Source organism: Lissotriton vulgaris, chromosome 5 (genome assembly GCF_964263255.1).
Source record: "Lissotriton vulgaris chromosome 5, aLisVul1.2, whole genome shotgun sequence".
Lineage (NCBI taxonomy): Eukaryota > Metazoa > Chordata > Amphibia > Caudata > Salamandridae > Lissotriton > Lissotriton vulgaris.
In genome coordinates this window covers 1,754,994,056-1,755,019,492 of record NC_141693.1, presented here as the reverse complement: position 1 = coordinate 1,755,019,492, position 25,437 = coordinate 1,754,994,056, and the positions used below count along the sequence as shown (strand labels likewise).

Here is a 25,437-nt window from a genome sequence, read left to right as displayed (position 1 = left end):
CTCCGACGTTGCAAGACACTTCTGCGCAATGCGACAACTGCAGCGGCAACACCCTTGTTCCGTGATGAGACAACAGCAGCTCCGACGGCGGCACGCTTCTCCGTGGATGCGAGGCGCTTCTCTTGATGCGGTGCAATACGACAGCTTCAGCGGCGACTTCCACGATGCAACAGCAGCGACGGCGACACGCTTCTCCTTCGTTGCGAGATGCTTCTCTCGAAGCGGTGCAATACGATAGCTACAGCAGTGACATCCAAGATGCGACGGCAGCAGCAGCAACGGCGACACGCTTCTTCTTCGTTGCAAGATGCTTCTCTCAATGCGGTGCAATACGACAGCTAAAGCGGCGACATCCACGATGCAACGGCAGCAGCAGCGACGGCGACATGCTTCTTCTTCGTTGCAAGACTCTTTCAGCTCCTTGAGACACGCCTTCCCTCAGAAGGCTCAAAACAGCAGCAGGCACTTCCAAAAACCTCTTGGGGAGCTAGTGGTTGAAGTCTGTTGTCCCTGAGACTTCAGCAGGAGGCAAGCTCTTCTCTCAAGCCCTTGGAGATCCTTACAAGTTGATGCAAGTACACAAAGTTCTTTCTCCTTTCTTTGGCAGTCAGGCAACCACTTCAGGCCAATCCCCCAAGCAGCACTTCAGCTTAGGGATAGCCTCTCCTCAGTTTCTTCAGGTTCCGATCCTCAGCAAAGGTTTCTTCTTGTTTGTCCAAAAGTGATCTGAATTCTTGGGATCTGGGTCCCAAAACTTATACCCCACAATCCTTTGTCCTCTTAGGGCAGAGGGGCCTTTGCCTAGTCCAAGCCAGTTCTGGTCAGTCCTGGAGCACTCTGTTTACATGACTTCTTCTTTCCTTTCACAGTGCAGGGTAGAAACATCAGACACCCCACAGGAGGTGGAGCCAGCATTGTGGAGGGAATGCAGAGCCCTGGAGCACTCTATTGACATGACTTCTTCTCTCCTTTCACAGTGCAGGGCAGAGACATCAGACACATCACAGGGGGTGGAGCCAGCCTTGTGGAGGGAAGACACAGCCCAATTCAGGTCCCAGGTGCAACTCCTCCCGCCCATCTAGAAGCAGATCTCTCTATTCTCCACTGGGCTGACTCACTTGGTCTCCTGGAATCCCCCAGCCCTGTCACTCAAAGTCCAGGCAAGGAATACACAACCTAGCAGAGGCAGGCTTGGATAGTTAGACAAGAAAATATCAACTTCACTATAAGGTGTATTTTATCATTCTGAGATCAGGCATGCTAAACTCGAATTTCTGCCATGTTCCCTGAGTCAGTTAGAATTATAAGATGTAATAATCTAACTGCCCATTCTGGCCTATGGAGAACAGGTAGCCTTGCAATAGTGAAACACGAAAATGGCTGTAATTCACTATTAGGACATGCCACACACACACCAGGGCTTGTCCTACCTTATACTTACAATGCACCCTGCCATTGCGCCTACCATACAGGTGTCTGATATGAAGAAAAGGGAAGGCTTACAGACTAGCAAGTGAGTGCTGGTGCTCAATCAACATGGCAGTACCATACTGCGCACAGGCTCTGCAATGGCAGACCTTAGACGCATTTTTACAGGCTGCTTCTGTGGGTGGCACAACCAGTGCTGCAAGGCCACCAGCAGCATTTAGTTTACAAGCCCTGGGCACTTCTGGTGCACTGTACTAGGGTCTGACAGGTAAACCAAACCAGCCAATCATGGAGTCACTAATCCATACATCAATTTATAATGGGGAGAGCATATGCACTTTAGCACTGATCAGTGGTAAAATGCCCAGAGTCATAAAATAGCCAACAACAGGTCGACAAATTAGAGGAGGAAGGCAAAAATTTCAGGGATGACCCTGCAAAAAGGGCCAAGTCCAACAACCTGTTACTACCTAGGCTTCACAATCGACTGGCAAACTGGAGCTTCCCCTTACAGACATACATCAGTGATTTATTCCAATTAATAGTGTAACCCGAGTATCTCCAATACATTGTGAACACATGCATAATTCTATCAACATACAGCAGCATATCATCCATGCAGTCCATCTCAAGCCTCTAATCAGGAAGCCACTTCTTACCCAGGCCGCTAATGGCTCTAACATCAGGGCGAAGATTAAAGGGGGAGGAGGACAGCCCTGCCGTGTGTCCTTCCGCAATGAAAATAGTGCTCCCATTCACTGGCAAGTGAATCGGAGTATAATTGCCGAACCTACTAGAGGAAAGAGGGCCCAACCCAAGGCTCTCTAATACTGCATAGATAAAGAGCCACTCCACCATGTCAAAATCCATTCCTGGATCCGGGCTGGCGGCCCAAGACCCCAATCAATTGACGCAGATTAAGATCTGTACTCCTACCTGGCATACTGATCCGGGTGTACTAGTGGTCGAATCACCTGAAGCAATTGTGTCGCCAGAAGTTTTGTGAATATTTTAACCTCTGTGTTCAGTAACAATATTGGCCTGTAGGAGGCCCATTCTTCCGGTGGCCTACCATCCTTATGAATCACTACTATAGTAGCCACTATTTGATCTCTAGGCAGCAGATCAGCTTCCTGGTTTTCCAGGAACATGCACAGAAGGTGGAGCCCCAGTACAGGAGCTGCAAGTTTGTACAATTCTATGGGGAGACCATTCGGGCCCACTGCTTTACCTGAATTCAGAGCAATGATGGCCTCCGCCACCTCCTCCTCTGTCAGTTCCCGCCCCATGAATTCCTTGTCTGTCTGTTTTAGGCCACGCAGTTGGATATCTGCAAGAAGCTCCCGTGATTCCTCAAGTGTAGCCATGTTAGCAGAGGCCTACAGGCAGGCATAGTAGTCTGCAAAGACTGTTGCCACACCCAGACGGTCCTGGACCTGTTCTCTGGTATCATTTAGGGTTTCAAGAACCCAACGGGAGTTTGCTTCCCTCCTGTCAAACTAAACCTGAAGCTTCCTGGCTTTGTCACCCGCCTCGTAGAGGTGATGCTGTGTGCAGCAGTTCCATTCAAATGCAGATAACATCACAAAGAAAATCATGGCAAACATAACACAGAATAACATAACGAGAAGCCTGCCACATATTAAGTGTGAAATAGAAGTTGAATTTTGAAAATAAATGGAACAGTTGTTCTATCTCTACTACTGATTATTTTGTTAGGCGCCTTGATACCTGCGGGTTATTGTTCTGCGCAATACAAATCTCCTTCATATCATATCATACCTATTTTTATTCAGTGCAAAGAAGTAAATTCCAAATAAGCCTCGATGCCGCTTTCGTCTGACAAATCATTGCCAACTAAAAATATAATAATTACATGAGCCTCTGGGTGTCCAATTATAGAAGCCATTGTTCGAATTTGCCAAGGGCTTGTCATTTCTACATCAGAATCATAACTCAACATCGCTCTTAAGCCATCCAAGGGATGAGGTTGACACATTTTATACTTTTCAGAACTGTGTTTTTTTCTGCTGGGTCTGGTTTAATATAATTGGCAGTAACGTGGAGGAATCAAAAAACTGTATTTCATTACTAAATTAGCACTTACCAAGAGGAATAGATGAACAGCAAAGAATAGATTGTTTTGTCTTTTCACCATTAGGAGTAATTATAAAAACCTGCAATAGGAAGACACAAACAAATGTATCATTTTACACACAAATATCATGTTAATTTGATCAATCTCTTCTTTTTATACAAATAAGACAGTGTTGTCAAACGTATGACAAGGTGGACTGAATCCATGTCAGATTTTCAGGATAATTCCTGTCTATGTAAATACATTTGATTTGTGTGAATGTACTTAGGTCAAGGTCAGTCGAGGGCATGTGGTAGATTAAGCTGTAATTAATTTGCTCCTTTACAATGTTTACATCTATATACCTTCTCTAACTGGAGTATACCCATGTAATAGGCAGTAACTGCCATCTTTGTTAATTTATGCTTTGGTGAAGGTGTTCGCCCCCCCCCCAGTCATAACGCATAAACTGTATAGGTAATATGCATACATTAAATACCTATACTTTTTACAGCAATACTTTTCACTGGACAATGATCTTCATTGAACATTATAGCTTGATGAAACACTGTAAATCCTGTACCAGTTGTCACACCACCTCCCATGTATTAGTTTTTCTTCAACACAGCTACCACTGGAATTATTTTAATTTATTTAGTCGCAATTTTTTACATCAAGAACGAGACACAATGAGTGGAAGAGCTCTATACATGAAGATGGTTGTTGACAAGTAGTTTAAGACTTGGGTACTCCTGATGATTTTGACAGAGTGGTATCTGCTGGGGATACCACTCCGCCATACTATAAGTTAACCTCCCTACAGCACCATAGGGGATGCAGACAACACTCGACCAGGCTGGCCAGAGCCTGCCATAGCCCCACACACCTTCAGTGCCCCTGTCCCACCTCCAGAGCTGCACCAGCCATGCCCGCTGATATTTGCCAACTGCTGACAGCAGGTCGAACATATCAGCAGAACAGTTTCTGGAATCAGGAAAAAGGTGTCCTTTTTCATCTGTCATTTGCAGATCCACATAGATATTTCCTCTTCTGGGGACAATGGCTCATAATGGCTGGGTTTGGGTTTGGGGGTGCCGGCCGGAATCAGAGATTCTGGCCCCCAGGAAACTGCTCACCCACATCCGGCCAACTCGTTATAAGGGTCTTTAGACTTTCTGTAAAGTTACAAAAGTTACACATCATAAGCCTTATGATACACAGTGACAAAAACGTAGAATGTCCAAGGTGAGTGGAGAGAGGTAACAATACCTAACGGAATACAACTTTTATGGAAAGATAAAAAGCAGAGCTATATTCACAATAAGAATGATAAATATTGTGAAATATAGAGATGAATAGTAAATAGGGATAAGAGTATCATAAAAAATGACATTAGTACAAAAAAAGATATAAAAAAGAATTTATAATGGTGAGGTAACATGAACCACAAGAACAAAACCTGCGTGAACATAAGAACCAGCAGCAACGTTTTCGGAGACAAAAGGAGATATAGTCGGTGCTTAATCCCATCATGGTCCATTCCTGGGCAGAAGCGATGGTAGAAAAACAGGCAGTGTAACTAATATTTGATTAATTCATCAGATGAGGGTACTCTGAGGGCGAGTGGAATAGAGTGTAACATCCTGGCCCACCCCACCGAGAAGTACTTTTGTCTTCTTAAAGGTTGAGATTTCCAGGGGAAAGGTATCAGAGCTCTGAAGGCTTTCGGCTATGATATCTACATCTATAGAACAGGAGATTTTCAGACAAAAACTGGGTAGAAATGGTAAGCGGTATCATATTGGTTTAAGCTGGAGATAAGAGTTTTCATATAAAGAATGGAGAGTGAGGAAGAAGACTGAGCCTAAGGAAACATTTTACAATAGCACAGCGGGGTTTGTTCGAGGGAGAGTTGGCGATTCTTATGCTTTGCCACTAGTGATGATGAAAACGAGCTAAAGACTGTGCCATTGAACCCACTTCTTTTCTTGAGGATTCTCACGAGAGTGGAGTGATTCAAGGTGTAAAGGAAGTTGATAAGTCTGGGAGGATGAGGAAGTAGACGTCCCCTTTGTCCAAGATGTGCAGTGAAATATCCACTCTTTTTAGGGTTGGAGTCTCTGTAAATATGTATAATTTGAGATGAGTCTTCATGCAGCTCTCTAAGATTATGGCTAGTAAGGGTTAGTTTTAGATAGGAAAACATTGCATTCATTCTATGGATTCAACCCATGCCTTTTAAATAAGGCTGTGACCTGGCGTATTTTAGGAAGTCTGGAACTGTTCCTTGAGATACATTTTAAATTAATCAGGTTAGTCCAGCACGTGTGTGATAGTAGTGCTTATATCTTTGAAAAATGATGTAGGAATGAGTTCTGGGAATTGGGAGGAGTGCTTGATCTTCCATGAACCTTGAGCAATTCCTCAGAAGATCCTCCTCTAAAGGTCGATCACAACACCTTATATATCTGTCTTGTGTTGGTGTTGTCCTTCTCTACAAAGAAGGTGGATAACTCCTCCCACCTTTTTTGGAGCTGTTGTAAAAATATATTTTTTGTACTTGCGTCTCTCATTTGAAAGTTGCAACAGGTTCTTTTGAGAAGGATTTTACAAACAGAGTCATTCAGTATATTAAATTCCCATTGTACTCTTCATTTGCCTTCTGTTTTTCAAGTTTTTGGGTATATCACGGATATAAGTATTGCAATAGGCATTTTGTATTGTGGGGTGATCCCATGAATTTCCTGCTCTTGTCGGATACTTTGTAAGGGACAGGCTATTTCGAAAGCTACTGGGGAATTGTATTTTTCAGCTAATACCATTGCTTTGGTTATTTACTTGACAAGATGGATCCTTTTTTGCGTGAGTAGGGATCTCACAAAGTTGAAAAATTTTGTTAATGAGAGAAAAGGAGCGATCGACATCTAAGGTGCTCGAGCTTTCCCTAAGAAATTCAATGGTTTGTTAAATAAATGATGTGTTGTCTCCAAGATAGATTGGATATAGTGTTGTGTTTGGTGGGGGCCCTCTCTTGGTTCTATCTCTATTGAAATACATTGAACAGTCAATAATTATTCATTCAAAGTCTGCTTTCATTTTATGGAGTTTCTGTGGACGATCGTCACCTTTTGTCTTTTCTAATAAGGCCCCTGTTTGGGCTAGGAGGTGTAGCATGGGCTGAGAGGATTCATTCAACCAAGATTCCATCAGGATAAAGAGATCCAGATGGTTTGGGGGTATTTTATCTCACATCTCCAGGCTATTTTTGACTGTCAACAAGCACGCGTGCAAGATGCATTTCACTGAAGATGTCATAACTTTTTTCACAGGGCCATTTTTACTGCAGTCATCTTTTCTGTGCCTACTTTTCCTAGGTTGTCGAAGGTGGGGAAGTTGGAGATCCCCAGTTGACTTTTGAAAGATGGCATTTGTTTTTACTTTAAAAGCAAGCTCTTAATGGCCAAAAGCGTAGTAGTTCTGTGATTGCAAGCTATGAGGTCCGAGATTTGTGATATGATTAGTGCCTGTGCTGGTGTGGGTGGACCAAAGTTGCAGAATAGAGTCCTTAAGTGAGGACTATGTAACACATGTTTGTGTTAGAACAGTGGGAGGGAGCTCACTATCAAAATGGAGGTGTCAAACATTAAAGAGAAGGAGTTACAGGCTAGAGTTACAGTTGATCTGCTTTCTGCATGATCCTGGAAGGTGTCAACTGTCTCCTGATGTGGTTCACTGAGTTGGCACACCCATACTCGTCCATTGGCTGGATTGGCCTTGCAAATGAAACTTCACTGCAGATGTGTTTGCCCACATGAAGCTGACAAGCTCACTGGTGGACATTTTGAAACCTAAATAAAACTTGCGATGGGGCACCACCCTATCCTGGATAGAGTAGGAAGCTATGCCTCCTGGCTGGCATCATGGGCCTGGGGAGACCAGGACTCACACTGGGGATTACTAGAGCTGTTCAGCTCACAGGAGCCCTAGACTCCTCCCTGGTCCGACGCCACCCTGGCTCTGGTAGGGGAGGTAGCCCAGCGGTGCCTAGAGTCCTGGCCTGCAAGGACCAGACCTCACAGATGAATGCCATGCATTAGTCCACCTCTCATGGGGGATGGGCATTAAAGGAGCTGGTCGGCCTGCAGTAGCGCCAGACTCCTCCATGGTTCAACTTCGCCCTACCCTGGTATCTACCTGTGCCTTCATTGTGGGTCTCGTCTCCGCTCCACACCCCAAAGTGGCAAAAGATTCCTCTCCAGTCAGCAGCCACCATGGTAGGGACTGTCGCCCCAGATCATCGGCTAAAGGCGCCCGGGGTTGGCACCTTCCACCTTTCTGGTGCCCGAGCCTGGAGAGCTAATGAGGGTTAAGCCTCCAACCAACCCTATTTACCCATGGGTCTGCCTGGAATGCCATTTTGCCTTGACTATTAGGGCCCCTATTAAGCCATCCAGGGCCGCATGTTGCCTTTGAAGTGTCAATGATCAATGTATCCTGCAAGACACAGTAATTCTTGCAGCTAGCTGCGTTCGTCATTTACGTGCAAGCCAAATGATTCACTGCCATGACTCACAGGCAACTTTTGCAACATTTGCCCACATGCAGGTACAGAAGAGGTGGGAGGAAGTAAGCACCATCCATCCGCCACCTGTGCAATGATCCCTGGAGCCCTGGCTGGGATCAAAGGGTCAAATAAGACCTCATCTGGACTTTCAGGGCAGCCCAGCCACCAGGGTATTCTATAGGAATGTGTGGATGGACCAGATGACTGGACTCGAAGGACAGTCATCTGGTCTCTCTGTGTCTTATGGAAAATACTAATTGGAGAGGACAGGGACTCTGATTTCCTTTTACTTGGAGCCCAAGTGAGTATGAGGCAAGGGACTATGAGGGGGATGGGCTTCAAGGAACTCTAACCCAGGGCATGATCACAACTTCTGAGCCCAGAGAAGCAGGGGAGACCTCCATGGGCCTGCGGGCCCCATCCTGGGCACTTTGCAACACAGTGGACTGGAGAAAGAAGACCAGGGCCAGGGACTTCCACTCCAAGGCCAGCTAGACCTCTAACTCAGGGCCTGGTTGAACTTCTGAACCCAATCAATCAAAGTACTTTTCTGGCTAAACAGCCCTGGAGTAGGCCACTCTGCATGGGGATTTAAACTTTGCATCTGCCCCAGCTCTCCGGAAACCAGGGCTAAGAGGAAAGGCCAATTGGACAGGGCAGAAATGCAGCAGCAGACTCAGGACCTTGGGACCCCAGGTTGGCCTGGCCTTTGAAGCACCTAGTAGAAAGACAGGAGTACAATGGGGTTCCTTATACCTTGTTCTTAATAATCTGGAGGAAGGCTACCTGCCTTTCTTGTAATCCATGTACACCTAGTGAAAAGGGGTAATTGAAGAGAATACATCCAACCTCTTGGAGCCCTGGCTGGGCTTGGAGAGACAAATTAACCATCGTTGGAATTTCCTTGTCAGCCCAGTCATCACAATTAGAGTACAGTGCTGGCTAAAATGCTCCCAAGCAGCCCGCCCTGCACGGGAATGTTAGCTTTTTATGCATGCCTGCTGTCCAGGAAGAAAGGCTCGAAGGAAAGGACCATCCTGCAGCGCTGGAAGGCTGCTGCAGACTAAGGCCCAGAGAGGCCCCACACAAACCCTGGTTATACCCAGATGAGAATTGCCAGAAAACTAGGGGGTTCTGGTTACCGTGTCCCTATTAATCCTGAGCAAGTCTACCCCCCTTTTGCTGTAATCTGTGCTCACCAAGTGAGCACAGATTACAGGGCCGTCAGTGAAAATGCACCCAACCTTCTGGAACCCTGTCTGGGTTCAAAGAGTCAAATGAGCCCTAATCAGGACTTCCAGGGCAGCCAAGCCATCTGAGCGCACCAAAGGAACACATGGGAGTGACTAGATGTCTGGGTTTGGAGCGACCAGCTACTCGGACTCGAAGTATGGCCATCTGGTCACTCTGCGACTTCGTAAAAAGGATTCCGCTCACCCTTGGAGAGGACAGGGACTCTGAGGCCATGGGTTTCAAAGCCTGAGCTGGTTTTCAAGTAAGGTGCTATGGGAGACCTCACAGAGCTCTGACCCAGGGCCTAGTCGGAAATTCTGACCCTGGACAAGAAGGGGAAATCTCCCCAGTCCTGCGTGCCCCCACTCAGGGTACTTTGAGACACAGTTGGCCAGGGAATGAAGCCTAGAGTCCCAGTCTTCCACCCCAGAGCCTGATGGGGCTCTGACCCAGGGCCCCGTCAGAGCTTCTGAATGCAGAAAAGCATGGGGGAACTCCACAGGCATGTAGGACTCTGTGCCAGCCATTTTAAGGAGGGAGGTCCAAGAAACAGAGCCCAAAGCTGGGGACTTCCTTCCCAGGGCCTGCCGGGGCTCTGGCCTGGGGCAGTATCAGAGCTCCGTATCCTGGGCAAGCAGGGGAGACCTCTCCAGGACTGCGGGAAAAGATGTCCAAGTTGTAGGCATTTGCAAATCAGCAACACACATGCCCAGTTTCAGCACTTGTTCCAATAAAGAAATAAGAGAGCAACACCAATTTTTAATTTGTGATTCAAGTCTTGTAAACCGTTTCGGAAGAGACCTCTTGTGAGTTTAAGTTAATCACAAGAGTCTGAAATGTGACTGTTCTCTGTTCAAACCACAGAAGACTTGCCCATAGATCTAATGAGAACAGTCAGGGAAGAGGTATGGACTTCACAGTAAAGGAAATTGGTCTAAATAAAGGTGCCACCACGTTAAAGATCTGATGCAGTTTTTCCCCAAACACACTCTTACAAATTGACACCAGAAGATATAACTGGTATGACACCAGTCATCGAGAGTATGTGAGAACTGGATATTCTGGAGGACATCATCGGGAGCCCATCTCCACAATCATGTCCTCGCAAAAAGCTAACAAGAAGCGGAGGATTGTTCAGGATTTAAGGACGTTTAACCAAATAATCGTTCCATGCTATCCTGTGGTACCGAGCCCTGCAGTAATCCTTGTCCAAATTACCCCATTAGGTGAGTGGTTCACAGTCATTGACTTATGTCAGGTATTCTTTTCCATTTACCTTCATTAACAGAGCCAATGTCTCTTCGCTTTCAGATTCCAACAGAAAACTCTTGTGTGGTGTTACGCTCCTCAAGGGTTTACAGAGAGTCCTTCTTACTTCAACCAGGTCTTAAAGAAGAATCTGGAGACACTGCAGCTTCTGCAGCTACTATGTAGTTCCACCTTAGTGTAGTACATTGATGACTTACTTGTGGCATCGATGACCAAGGAGACTTGTACACAAGGCATCATAGCCCTGCTCAAACCATCTTGCTGAGATTGGGCACATGGTTTCCCCTGAGAAACTACAGTACTGCTTCGCCTATCAGAAATAGCTGATACATATTGAATCTGTTAATCACATTGCAATTGCCCTAAAGATAACAGTTGTGAAGTGCGCTGCCTATAAAAGCAGTGAGTATTTTGTCACCAGAAGGAATTGCTATGTTAAAACACATGCATGGTTTGACCCATGTAGGTCAAGACGGCATGGTCCTCACTTAAAAAAAATATTAGTTCAATCTCCAATTCTGAAATCAGGCTGAGAGTGTATGCCAAAGGTGCTCAGTATGCCAAAAACAAAATGTTGGAAAAAAGGTTGTAGTGACCATGAGTCACATAGGTAAATCCGATGGCCCTTTCAACCGCCTTCCGATCGACTTTATGGAAATACTCTGCCGTAATCAGCTGAGATACATTTGTTTATTCTCTTGCTGGGTTGAGGCGTATCCCACCAGGAGATGTGACAGTCTGACAGTCACCAAGCTGCTATGGGGGAACTGATCACCCGATTTGGTATGCCAGTTCGCCTCAAATCAGTTCAAGGGAGTCACTTCAAGAACAAAGTGATGCAGTTGTTATTAGGGGTGAGCGGTAAACTCCGCTCCACCAGCGGAATTAGCAGAGTTTTCCCACTTTCCGCTCTGCTTAGAGTACAGAGTTTAGCAAAAACTGAAACACCACTGCACAGCGGCGCCCACCCCTAAATATAAACTGCATCTTTATATATTTGTATCACCAAATATCATAAGGCTGAAAGTGACATCACACACCTTTCACATCTTTTACTATAGACATTACCAGATAGAGTACTGATGACCTTACACCTTCTATATGCCCATTTGGGTAGTTTTAACAAATATTATGGTAAACGCAATGCTGTAATCTGGTAGAAAAAAATGAACAATAACAATAATCTCACAAAATTAGCAAAAGCTAAAAGCCTATCAACTTTTTTAAAGAACAAGATGACCGATGCTGCTTACTGCTCCTGTACTAGAACACAAACACACCTCGGCCAAAGCATGCTATGTTATGCGGTTAGTGTTCTGCGCCGCATGCCACTAAACAGAACTTTGGAGCACACAGACAGATAGAGAGTGCAGAAAGCAGAACGCTTTACAGACCTTTTATGTAGGCACACAAAAGCAGTAGCACCGTTGAGCCATTTCATTGAGGGCACCCGTCACTGCCAGGGCGTAAGCAGTCCTTAAAGTACTTAGGTGTCTGGGTAACCTTACTCCCGAGCTAGGCCCTCAATCTTTCGCCCCTGGTTACTAGGGCCAAGGTAGACCTCAGGCAATGGGAATCTCTTCCTCTTAATACCCTGGGCAGAAGTGCGTTTTTAAAATGCTGGTTCTCCTCTGTTTTTTATATATTCTTCAAAAACATAACCTATAACATCTTCCGGGGACCTGGTTCTGCGAGATTTATGGTCTGCTTTTTATGGAAGGGCGGGAGGCCTTGCATGGCCTTGGCTCAGTGTCACATACCTCCCTATGATGGGGGATTGGGGGTGACCAATCTTCACCTTTATTATTTGGCAACAAAATTTATTGTGGTGCACAACTGGTTCGCCGGCGGCTGGTACGACCTGGCATACTAGGTTGAACTCCGGTCGATGGTCTTTCCACTACTCTTGGCCTACTTGTACGGGGCACCCATACCACGAGTCCTTCCCCCTATCACTGGGGCTGTCCTGATGGCTTGGCGCACTGCCCTGCGCCATTTGAAATGGAATGGAAAGCTTACCCAACAAACACCTCTGTGGCACGTTACCTGGCTGAGTGAGACTTTAGTCCTCTGGGACTTGTGTCGATGGGACTGCATTGGGATCTCGCTTCTTGGGGATGTCTCGGCCGTGGACCACATCAGGGCCTTCACGGATTTGCAACAGTGCTACTCCCTCCATGCTTCCCAGTTCTACAAATACCTGCAACTTCGGCATGCTCTACATACACACATTACCTCTGCCACCTCCCTCCCTGAATTCAATCCCCTTGAGGCCCAAGTGATGATGGGGAATCTTGGTAGAGGTGGGGTGTCGCGGATCTACCGCTCTCTAGTGAATAATGGCCCAGCGACCCTAGACTCACTGCGTGCCCGATGGGAGGAGTGGCTGGGCCCCCTGGAGGATGCAAACTGGCGGGACGCTTTCATGGCTCCAAAGACGTTGACGACCTCCTCCAAACTGTGCCTCATTCAACTTTATTACTTACATATGGCTTATCTAACCCCTGCACGTTTATACAGATCCGGATTGAGACCCTCCCACGCACCGGCCGATTTTTACCACCTGGTCTGGCACTGCCCCGCCATCGCGTCATTCTGGGCGGGAGTAGAACTTGAGCTTATGCAGACCCTGGAGTGGGTCGTTCCCCATGACCCGTGCGTCTACTTTTAGGTGTGTTCGATGGCCTGGATGGCTCTCGGGCCGACAAATGATTTCCAGGATCTGCTTTGCAGTGAAACGAGACATTGCAGCACTTTGGTCTCAGGTTAGGCCTCCTACCCTACGGAAGTGGAGGCGGGTGTGGACTGGTGTGGGAGCCAAGAGGGACCCCTCTTTGAGGCCCGGGGTTGCCCTGAATTTTTTGGAAAGATCTGGGGCAAATGGTTCAATCTTTTTTCCTGATTCCTGGGGGTGTTTCTGGTACTGTGCTCATCCTGCTCGTGTATTTATACCTGAAACCCGATAAGCAAGACTGTGTCTCCAGCCTTATTTTTATAGATTACCGAAGTAATGTGCCTGATTGTGTTGTCAATGTAATCGTGCAGATTCCTATAAATGCCAATAAACTTGATTATCAAAACTAAATTGTGCACAAACCTAGCATCAAATTCAATGAGTCCCATAATAGATCTTAATTAGTCCTTATCATCTGGATTGCAGAAATCGTCTATGGTGTTTACTAAACTAGCCTTGGATTGCACACCCTCCAAGGACAACTTGTAACATAAATACTCCTCTGTGGGCAAGCTCAACCTGCATTTGTCAAGGCTAAGAGTCACTCCTTTAACCTCTAAAATAGATAACACTTGGTGTAGGCTGTCATTATGTTGTTTCTGATCAGCACCATACACCAGAACATCGTCCTGAAAGGCCATTACCACGGACATCCCTTTGAACATGCTCTCCACAATCCCCTGGAAAACTGCGGAAGCAGAAGCAAGTCCAAAAGGCATGCATTTGAATTAGAATAGCCCCTCCAGAGTGATGAATGCTATGTGATGCCTAGAATCTGGGTGCAAGTCGATCTGATGATATGCTGGTGTCCTATCCAATAAACTAAACCATTTTCCCCCCTTGAGTGTAAGAGTCATCTCCGGAAATGTTGGGTAAGGGTTATTAATCCACCCATATATACTCATTGAGGTCACCTAAATCAATGCACATGCACAGAGTACCATTAACCTGCTTCACCAGAACTACAGAAACCACCCAATCTGAAGACTCAATTGGGGATATTCTCAAGAACGTGCGACAATCATCGCCAAAATAGGTTAACGCAATTTTTCATATCGCTGTCTATCGCGGGTAAATAACTCTGTGTTAACATCGTATTCACAACACGGCAGTAAAATGCAACAGTTTCCCGAAAACGCGTCAAATGTCCGCGATAAAAAACCCGGGACGGCGATAAAAATCTAAACCCAAACGTGAAAAAAGTGCCGATTGGCCCAACTGCGATAAAAAAAAATCTGCGATAAGCAGCGCCAGGCCTGCAAGTCCCACAAGTCGGGCGGGAAAAATCACTATAAAAGCGGCAACAAAAAACACAAACAACTGCGAAGCACCATGGAGGTAGCAGGAGCAAGTATAGAGGACAACCAGAACCCCACAAGCCCCACGGAGGACCAGCCTGGGACCTCGGGGTCAGGGAAGGGCATGGAGAAGAAGAAGAGGAACCTGCATTTCAGTCCACAGGAAACCAGATCCATATTATGGAGGTGATAGAACACCACCACCAACTGTTCATCACCTCCACTGTGTCATTGGCAACTAAAATACCTTTATTGTGTGGCTGAGGGGCATGCCGTTTTCGGAAGGTCAACTATCTTGTTCTGTGCTGTATCTGCGGTAGTCCGGAGAGGGGAGATACGGGGGGCTGGGGGTGGTGGCGGTGGGTATTGTGGCCCTCTTGGGTCTCCGAGCTGCATGATCAGTAGCTCCATGACATGTATTTGTCTTCAGATGTGGCTCTGGGCTGGGCTCCCTTTCATACTGCAGGTTGACTTCCTGCTTAACACCAGTAAAGGCAGGTGTTAAATCCCTGCTGCTAACACTCCTTATCTCCTGTTTTTGGATCACATCGCAGATCTGGCTGGTCGTTGAGAATATCGTGAAGTGGTGTTTTTGTGAGTTTTTGCACAGGAACACCTACTCTACATATCATTAGCGTTAGTTGTCGCTCTCATCCGTGGCGATGTTTTTTGTGGCAGCTAACGCTGGAAAACTGGCGATATCGGCAGTTTGCACCAGCTTGAGAATATGGTGATGAATCTATCGCCACTATTGCGGCGCTAAAGTGACGATAAATCGGTGATAAGTCCTTGAGAATATGCCCCAATCAGTTCTATTACATTGTTTGCACAAAGCTTGTCCAGGTCTTGTTTTAACACTTGCTTCAAACAAGGGTTCCCTGTATACACAAATAAACCATACCCCTAGGTCAGGGAAAATGCACAATTGAAAAAACAACCTAGGCGGAAGTCTTAAAGTGCCTACACAATGGTTACAGGACAAAAAAACGGTAGAAAAAAGGGGGGGGGAAAAACGGGGGGCAGTAACCAATAAAAAATTATGATACTAATTTATATACTGAATAGATTTTATTTTTAAACAAACAGTGTAAAAATGCATATATTTCAATACAAAGTAAAAATGCAATTCATAAACAGGAGAACGTAATAAAAGACACGTAAATTTCTATTACAGATTTCTTTTACAAATTCCAAAAAAGTGGTGTCAAGTTGAATGTCAACGCGTTTCGGCGTCCAGCGCCTTTGTCAAGACAGAAAACACTCCCTGGAAATAAAAACACACTTTAGTGCATAAATTTAAACAAGGCTGTAACAACTTCCTATTACATATATCGAGTTATTATATCAGATATACTACGGTTAAAAACTGCGGAAACTGCGCGAGGGAAGAAGGGGGAAACAAAGGGGTGGTTTTTTGTCCTGTTATTTTAGGCAACAATAGCGCTCTTAAGATGAGAGCAAGGGTTGATAATAGCCTCTACTATAACTCACGAACCCAATAGTTCGCGTGAGGAAGATAAACAGAAATATGCAGGGTACATGATTTATATAAAACATATTATTGCTTCTTATTGAGATGCATTTAAATTGACAAATGGTAAGCAGAAGTATGAAAGGCATATAATTTAGTTCAAAGTTACTGCTGTGATACATTAAAACGGATCCAGGTAATAAAAACATGATACTCTATAAACAACGATACATATTTCAAAAAAACACATCCACTGCTTCCTATCCTGTGTTTATAAGTTCTAAGGATATACTGATAACAGAAACAGAGTACACATTTTAATAAACATCTTCTACTACTTTCTATCTTTTGGTTATAAGCATTAAAGGCATAATGATAACGAAAATGATATACCATATGTATGATAGTGTAGCACTGTCCCTTGTAATGAGAGATGTGTAATAATTCCATTTCATTCTCAGCCTAGTTGATGTTTGAAAGACCAACCAACTTGCTACAGAATAGCCAAAGAGTTTAGTAGAATTGGAAGTTGATATGGAGGTTGGTAGAAGGAAAGGTATGAGCCTAGTAGAGCTGCCTGAAACATTCTAACCTAGTGGAAATTTCCTTGTTCTTAATTGTATTATCCTTTTCTTTGGTTTTTATTATTTAAAGGATATAGTATCTAATTTTTAACATCATTTGTTCTGCTTACCTATAGCTGAAGAACAGCTCAGAAACGACTTGCGATGCTGGTGGTTTCCTTACGGTTCGTTTAAAATAATGAAAGGAATCTGTATTTTTTGAGGAAAATATATGAAGAACCTTTAATTATCTGATTAAAACAAAAAAAAGGAAAGGAAATTGAATTTATCCAAGGCAAGGTTTCAACATACCTATTGCCTATTTAATTTTCATATATTATTCGTCATTGATCTAGTTTTTCTTCTTTGTTTTGATCCAACTTTTTGATTTGGTACTCAGTTATTCAATAAACCTTTAAGGGATATGTAAAAAAGAAAGGATGTTTTATAATTACCAGGCTATTACATTTTCTCACTTCTCTGCTTTTATTCATTCGTTTAGATTTTTAACTAATTTACCTGATGTATTAAAACCATGTGCCTCCGCCTCCACGGTAATGTAGCGATTTAAAATGGGTTAAAAATGACGTCTCTCAGTTGCACCTATATTAGGATTATATATAAAACGTGCGTTTCAATATTTAGAATTTTAACAAATTACAACATTTCCCACACCTGCGTTATACTATTCTTACCTAAAATATTTAGTTTCCTGTTTTCGAGTGGCCACGGATAAATGCTCCTCGAGTTGATAAGTGTTTAACACAATGACAGCATTGCTCTGCTCATGGTCAAAAAATGGCTAATACTAAATGGAAACAAAGGAAAACAGGGATTGATTACAGTGTCCTTTAACACTGGAGAATGCCGTCCTAACAGCTATGTTGTATTCCTAAACACATTAGCGTACCTCGCGAGCAGAAATGCTTCCGAGGCGTAGTCTTTGAAGTTGACAAACGCTGGGCGGGCTGAAATATCCTCGCTTTGCTTTATGAAGCTTCGCCCCGTAGCTGGCGAACGCTCAGGCGGAGGGTCTTCGAATTCTGTCTATAGACGAGAAATAATTTAAGAAGGGATTAACTATAGACTAAGCTTATTACAAAAAAAGGAGCAATCCCTCTATCTATCGGTCGCGTTTACTTACTGATGTTTTCGCTGATTGTAGCGCGTGGAGGCGGTAGTCTCTATCAAACGGGTCTCAGGAATGCAATAGATTAGGGGAAGGTTCACGCGCCTTTTTATGGCCGGTGCAGCCAATTAACAGTCATTTACCGTGATAGTTAGGCGAGAGAAAAGACTATCTAGGTAAGAGCTTGTGTCTACAGCGGTAAAACACAATAGGCAAGTGTAAGGTTATACACTACAATGCTAAAGCAGAATAAAATAAAAGAGGGGCGGGGGGCTGCTAAATTGTTTTCTCACATTAGTGAAGGTTTTTCAGGCACTGAAATGGAACAACAATGAATTAAAAAACGAATCGGTTATTTCTTCACAGAGACGAGTAGATTTACAGCGTTGAAAATGCAATTGTTATTTGGGCAGTTGTTAATTCAAACGATTGCATTCTCCCACGGTATTTCACTGTTCAATCCTTCACGGAAGGTATTCAATGAAAAAATCCAAAAAACCTCACGTTTCTTTCTGATGGCTTCACCTCCTTTTTCGTCAGGTACATTTATTTTCTCTATTATGCGCCAAGTGAAGTCATTCGGACCATGTCCATGATCTAGGAAATGTTTTACGAGTGGCGCTGCTACTTTCTTTGTTCTCACTGCAGAACGATGTTCAGACAATCTTGTCTGGATGGCTCGTGATGTCTCACCAACATATCCAAGCTGGCATGGGCATTGTAGGAAGTATACAGCATTTGTAGTTTTACAGTTGAACATATTTCTTGCGGTCGCTGTATAACCATTGTGTGTAAATGATGCTCCTTTGTGAATACTATCACAGGACTTACAGCTGGAGCAAGGAAAGGTACCAATCAGTGGATGGTCTCCAGTCAGAGTTTTCTGTAAAAAGGTATTGGGATCTGGTGAATTCTTCATTCTGGAGCGCACAATGTAATCTTTTATATTTTTATTACGCTTGTGTGCGAATAGTGGTTTGTCTAACTTTTCTGTACCATTGCTGTTCAAAATATGCCAGGACGAGTTGATCACTTGTTTTATTTTTGCATCAACCGTCGAATGACGCGTGATGCACACTAGTTTGTTAATGCTTTCCTTTGGCTTACATCTTAACAGAGCGTCTCTGTCATAATAGCGTGCTCTCTTATAAGATTCCCTCACTAGCCTGTGCGGGTAGCCTCTTTCCAAAAATTTCTTTTTCATTTCAACAGCTTGTATATCGAAATCCTGAAGGTTTGTACAGTTCCTTCTCACTCGTAGGAATTGGGAGAACGGTATACTTTGTTTTTGGTTCCTAGGGTGGAAACTACGGAAATGGAGCAGCGTGTTTCTCGCTGTAGGTTTCACGTATAAATCCACCTTTAGTTTGCCTTCTTCATGGAAAATCCATATATCCAAAAATTCCAATTTATTGGAACTTATATGTGAAGAGAATTTTAAATTATGGTCACACGCATTAAGCCACGCCAGAAATTCATCCAAGGTCTGTCTCCCATCGGTCCAGACAAAGAAGATGTTGTCTATGTATCTAGACCAATGGGAGACAGACTCATAAAAGGGCGCTATTTCATTGTGAATATGGCGAGCTTCAAAGGCGGCCATGTAGATGTTAGCTACAGAGGGTGCTACTGGTCTTCTTTGTCTGGACCGATGGGAGACAGACCTTGGATGAATTTCTGGCGTGGCTTAATGCGTGTGACCATAATTTAAAATTCTCTTCACATATAAGTTCCAATAAATTGGAATTTTTGGATATATGGATTTTCCATGAAGAAGGCAAACTAAAGGTGGATTTATACGTGAAACCTACAGCGAGAAACACGCTGCTCCATTTCCGTAGTTTCCACCCTAGGAACCAAAAACAAAGTATACCGTTCTCCCAATTCCTACGAGTGAGAAGGAACTGTACAAACCTTCAGGATTTCGATATACAAGCTGTTGAAATGAAAAAGAAATTTTTGGAAAGAGGCTACCCGCACAGGCTAGTGAGGGAATCTTATAAGAGAGCACGCTATTATGACAGAGACGCTCTGTTAAGATGTAAGCCAAAGGAAAGCATTAACAAACTAGTGTGCATCACGCGTCATTCGACGGTTGATGCAAAAATAAAACAAGTGATCAACTCGTCCTGGCATATTTTGAACAGCAATGGTACAGAAAAGTTAGACAAACCACTATTCGCACACAAGCGTAATAAAAATATAAAAGATTACATTGTGCGCTCCAGAATGAAGAATTCACCAGATCCCAATACCTTTTTACAGAAAACTCTGACTGGAGACCATCCACTGATTGGTACCTTTCCTTGCTCCAGCTGTAAGTCCTGTGATAGTATTCACAAAGGAGCATCATTTACACACAATGGTTATACAGCGACCGCAAGAAATATGTTCAACTGTAAAACTACAAATGCTGTATACTTCCTACAATGCCCATGCCAGCTTGGATATGTTGGTGAGACATCACGAGCCATCCAGACAAGATTGTCTGAACATCGTTCTGCAGTGAGAACAAAGAAAGTAGCAGCGCCACTCGTAAAACATTTCCTAGATCATGGACATGGTCCGAATGACTTCACTTGGCGCATAATAGAGAAAATAAATGTACCTGACGAAAAAGGAGGTGAAGCCATCAGAAAGAAACGTGAGGTTTTTTGGATTTTTTCATTGAATACCTTCCGTGAAGGATTGAACAGTGAAATACCGTGGGAGAATGCAATCGTTTGAATTAACAACTGCCCAAATAACAATTGCATTTTCAACGCTGTAAATCTACTCGTCTCTGTGAAGAAATAACCGATTCGTTTTTTAATTCATTGTTGTTCCATTTCAGTGCCTGAAAAACCTTCACTAATGTGAGAAAACAATTTAGCAGCCCCCCGCCCCTCTTTTATTTTATTCTGCTTTAGCATTGTAGTGTATAACCTTACACTTGCCTATTGTGTTTTACCGCTGTAGACACAAGCTCTTACCTAGATAGTCTTTTCTCTCGCCTAACTATCACGGTAAATGACTGTTAATTGGCTGCACCGGCCATAAAAAGGCGCGTGAACCTTCCCCTAATCTATTGCATTCCTGAGACCCGTTTGATAGAGACTACCGCCTCCACGCGCTACAATCAGCGAAAACATCAGTAAGTAAACGCGACCGATAGATAGAGGGATTGCTCCTTTTTTTGTAATAAGCTTAGTCTATAGTTAATCCCTTCTTAAATTATTTCTCGTCTATAGACAGAATTCGAAGACCCTCCGCCTGAGCGTTCGCCAGCTACGGGGCGAAGCTTCATAAAGCAAAGCGAGGATATTTCAGCCCGCCCAGCGTTTGTCAACTTCAAAGACTACGCCTCGGAAGCATTTCTGCTCGCGAGGTACGCTAATGTGTTTAGGAATACAACATAGCTGTTAGGACGGCATTCTCCAGTGTTAAAGGACACTGTAATCAATCCCTGTTTTCCTTTGTTTCCATTTAGTATTAGCCATTTTTTGACCATGAGCAGAGCAATGCTGTCATTGTGTTAAACACTTATCAACTCGAGGAGCATTTATCCGTGGCCACTCGAAAACAGGAAACTAAATATTTTAGGTAAGAATAGTATAACGCAGGTGTGGGAAATGTTGTAATTTGTTAAAATTCTAAATATTGAAACGCACGTTTTATATATAATCCTAATATAGGTGCAACTGAGAGACGTCATTTTTAACCCATTTTAAATCGCTACATTACCGTGGAGGCGGAGGCACATGGTTTTAATACATCAGGTAAATTAGTTAAAAATCTAAACGAATGAATAAAAGCAGAGAAGTGAGAAAATGTAATAGCCTGGTAATTATAAAACATCCTTTCTTTTTTACATATCCCTTAAAGGTTTATTGAATAACTGAGTACCAAATCAAAAAGTTGGATCAAAACAAAGAAGAAAAACTAGATCAATGACGAATAATATATGAAAATTAAATAGGCAATAGGTATGTTGAAACCTTGCCTTGGATAAATTCAATTTCCTTTCCTTTTTTTTGTTTTAATCAGATAATTAAAGGTTCTTCATATATTTTCCTCAAAAAATACAGATTCCTTTCATTATTTTAAACGAACCGTAAGGAAACCACCAGCATCGCAAGTCGTTTCTGAGCTGTTCTTCAGCTATAGGTAAGCAGAACAAATGATGTTAAAAATTAGATACTATATCCTTTAAATAATAAAAACCAAAGAAAAGGATAATACAATTAAGAACAAGGAAATTTCCACTAGGTTAGAATGTTTCAGGCAGCTCTACTAGGCTCATACCTTTCCTTCTACCAACCTCCATATCAACTTCCAATTCTACTAAACTCTTTGGCTATTCTGTAGCAAGTTGGTTGGTCTTTCAAACATCAACTAGGCTGAGAATGAAATGGAATTATTACACATCTCTCATTACAAGGGACAGTGCTACACTATCATACATATGGTATATCATTTTCGTTATCATTATGCCTTTAATGCTTATAACCAAAAGATAGAAAGTAGTAGAAGATGTTTATTAAAATGTGTACTCTGTTTCTGTTATCAGTATATCCTTAGAACTTATAAACACAGGATAGGAAGCAGTGGATGTGTTTTTTTGAAATATGTATCGTTGTTTATAGAGTATCATGTTTTTATTACCTGGATCCGTTTTAATGTATCACAGCAGTAACTTTGAACTAAATTATATGCCTTTCATACTTCTGCTTACCATTTGTCAATTTAAATGCATCTCAATAAGAAGCAATAATATGTTTTATATAAATCATGTACCCTGCATATTTCTGTTTATCTTCCTCACGCGAACTATTGGGTTCGTGAGTTATAGTAGAGGCTATTATCAACCCTTGCTCTCATCTTAAGAGCGCTATTGTTGCCTAAAATAACAGGACAAAAAACCACCCCTTTGTTTCCCCCTTCTTCCCTCGCGCAGTTTCCGCAGTTTTTAACCGTAGTATATCTGATATAATAACTCGATATATGTAATAGGAAGTTGTTACAGCCTTGTTTAAATTTATGCACTAAAGTGTGTTTTTATTTCCAGGGAGTGTTTTCTGTCTTGACAAAGGCGCTGGACGCCGAAACGCGTTGACATTCAACTTGACACCACTTTTTTGGAATTTGTAAAAGAAATCTGTAATAGAAATTTACGTGTCTTTTATTACGTTCTCCTGTTTATGAATTGCATTTTTACTTTGTATTGAAATATATGCATTTTTACACTGTTTGTTTAAAAATAAAATCTATTCAGTATATAAATTAGTATCATAATTTTTTATTGGTTACTGCCCCCCGTTTTCCCCCCCCCCTTTTTTCTACCGTTTTTTTGTCCTGTAACCATTGTGTAGGCACTTTAAGACTTCCGCCTAGGTTGTTTTTTCAATTGTACAGGTCTTGTTTTAACTCAGCCATTAAGGATAAGGGTGCTCTACGGACCTTATGCGCCACCGCTTGAGCCTCTTCATTCAATCTTACTCTGTGGTTGAAGCCTTTGTATGAGGCCAGTTAATTTTTTAAAACATCAGGATACGTCGACTCATTTTTTATCCTTGACTGCTAGAATTTGGGTGTAATCCTTCTTCAGTATAAACTGATGGGGATTGTTGGGATCCAGTATGATACCCAAAATTCCCTGGTCAGACCATCCCAGCAGACATGCATTATCTCTTGCCACAAACATGACCCCTTGAGACTTACTCTCCCTGAAGCATAAGTCAGCATCAAATTCACCCACCACATCGATAATTTTTTTCACCGTAGCCTACTGGGAGTATAGACGAACCTCATAAGACAATTCCCAGATCCTGGAACAATTCCTTCCATATTTGTTTACTCATAAGGTTAAACGGGACCCAGAGTCTGCAAAAATTCCTACAACTACCACATTGATGTTCACCAAACACAAAGGTCTTCGGGATCCTTGTGAAATCACGCCACACATTCCCCTCATGTGCGAGTGTTCACTATATCCTGTGATGGTGAACACCTGATCTTCCTCGCAGGATGATCAGTCTCCTTCTGTAGATTGTTCTACTTTGTGCACTTTTCCGGACGATTTTCTGCCTGATGATTCCCTGCCAGATGAACTGCAAACCATCGCAAAATGCCCCTTTTTGAAATATTTGACACATGCCCTATCCATAGATGGACACTCTCTGGTTTTACCAAGATGGGTCGTACTGCCACACCTGTAGCACTCCAAATGCTTGTAAGAGGATTCATGTTACCCTTCTCGTTTCTGGTGACTTTTTCCTCATCAGTTTTCTCTTTGGTTTTCTTGTGCTTGCTTTTAACTGCTAGTATGTCTTGAGGCTGCACCTTAGAACCAGATACTGACATCTGTTCCATATAAGACATCATGCTTTCAATCCTATTTGCTATCTCTAAAGTTTTTTGCAACGTTAAGTCTAGTTTAGACAGCAAGGCCTCCTGTACTTATCTATTACTTGTTTTCTCTACCGATTGGTCCCTTATCATCTCCTCTTCAAATGACTTGTACTCACACAAGACTGCCAAAATGTGCAAAGCACCTACGTAGCTGGATGCAGATCCTTCTGGCAATTGTACCTTTGTGTAAAATGTGTGCCTCTCTGATGTCACATTATTACATGTTTTAAATCATGTATCTAGGGATATAATGGCTGTAGCATTCTTATAGTCTGCTCAATTCCCCTTGCCATCAACTGTTAAAACAATCACCTTAGTGAAGTGAAGTTCTTCAAAATATTACAGCCATCAGAACCTAGACAATGTCTGAAGATAGCAAACTTTTTCTTGTGTGTAAAAGATTCCTCCTCAAGGTCATCTAAGTATGCTTCAAAGCCTTCCTTCCATCTCTCCCAATCAGTCTCAGGAGAGGCAGGATTGGGGACAAATTTAGAGGGTGGCGCAATTGCTTGTTGCATGTTGGTGCAAAGAAAGCGAACAAGTGCACTTTACTGTACATTAAGTTTGTGTGGCTAAATGCTGGTTGAGGATGCCTGTGAAAAATTAGGTGTGCGTGCCACAGTAAATGAATACGCAGCATGCATATTAGAGGATGAGGCAAATGTGTGATTAAATTGATACACACTGCACACCCAAGGTGTACATGTCCATGTGTGTTGATCTGGAACACAGACACGCAACTGAATTCAAGTGCCAAAACTGTGCGTGCATGAACCTAATGTATAAGCTACAACCTGGCGAGTACTGTCAATTAGAGTGAAGAAAGACTCAATGCTAGAGGTGCACGTCAGTGCACATAAGTGCATAAAATGAACTGGAGTGTATGTCACCAACGATTGACACATACAATGACAAATCCCAATGGCTAAAAGCCAGATCTAAATGCCACATGTGTGTATCGGTTGCAACGAACACAGAAAATGAGCCGGTGTGAGTGTCACCGAGGATGGACGCACAATACCAATGCGGTGGGCGTGTCACCAATGCTTACGTGTAACCAGCATGTAGCCCACTGGGCAAAAGCCACATAAAGAACAGTAGGAAGTTCCAACATCCCGATTCAAAATGGTTGCCACGCGTTGGAGGTGGCATCACGATGCTGGAGCGAGCTCAGCATGCCAGAAGTTCATGGGCTGGTGCTCACGTTGGGAAGCCTCACAGAAGGGCAGAGAAATTATTTAGAATGTACAGTACCTCTAAGGAGCTCACGGACACCGCGTC

General features: G+C 43.2%; 1 pseudogene; it reads right to left on the bottom strand.

Annotated features, from left to right (window-relative positions):
• Positions 1-7,928: 7,928 nt before the first annotated feature.
• Positions 7,929-8,076, bottom strand: LOC147717102 (5.8S ribosomal RNA; annotated as a pseudogene).
• Positions 8,077-25,437: the final 17,361 nt, after the last annotated feature.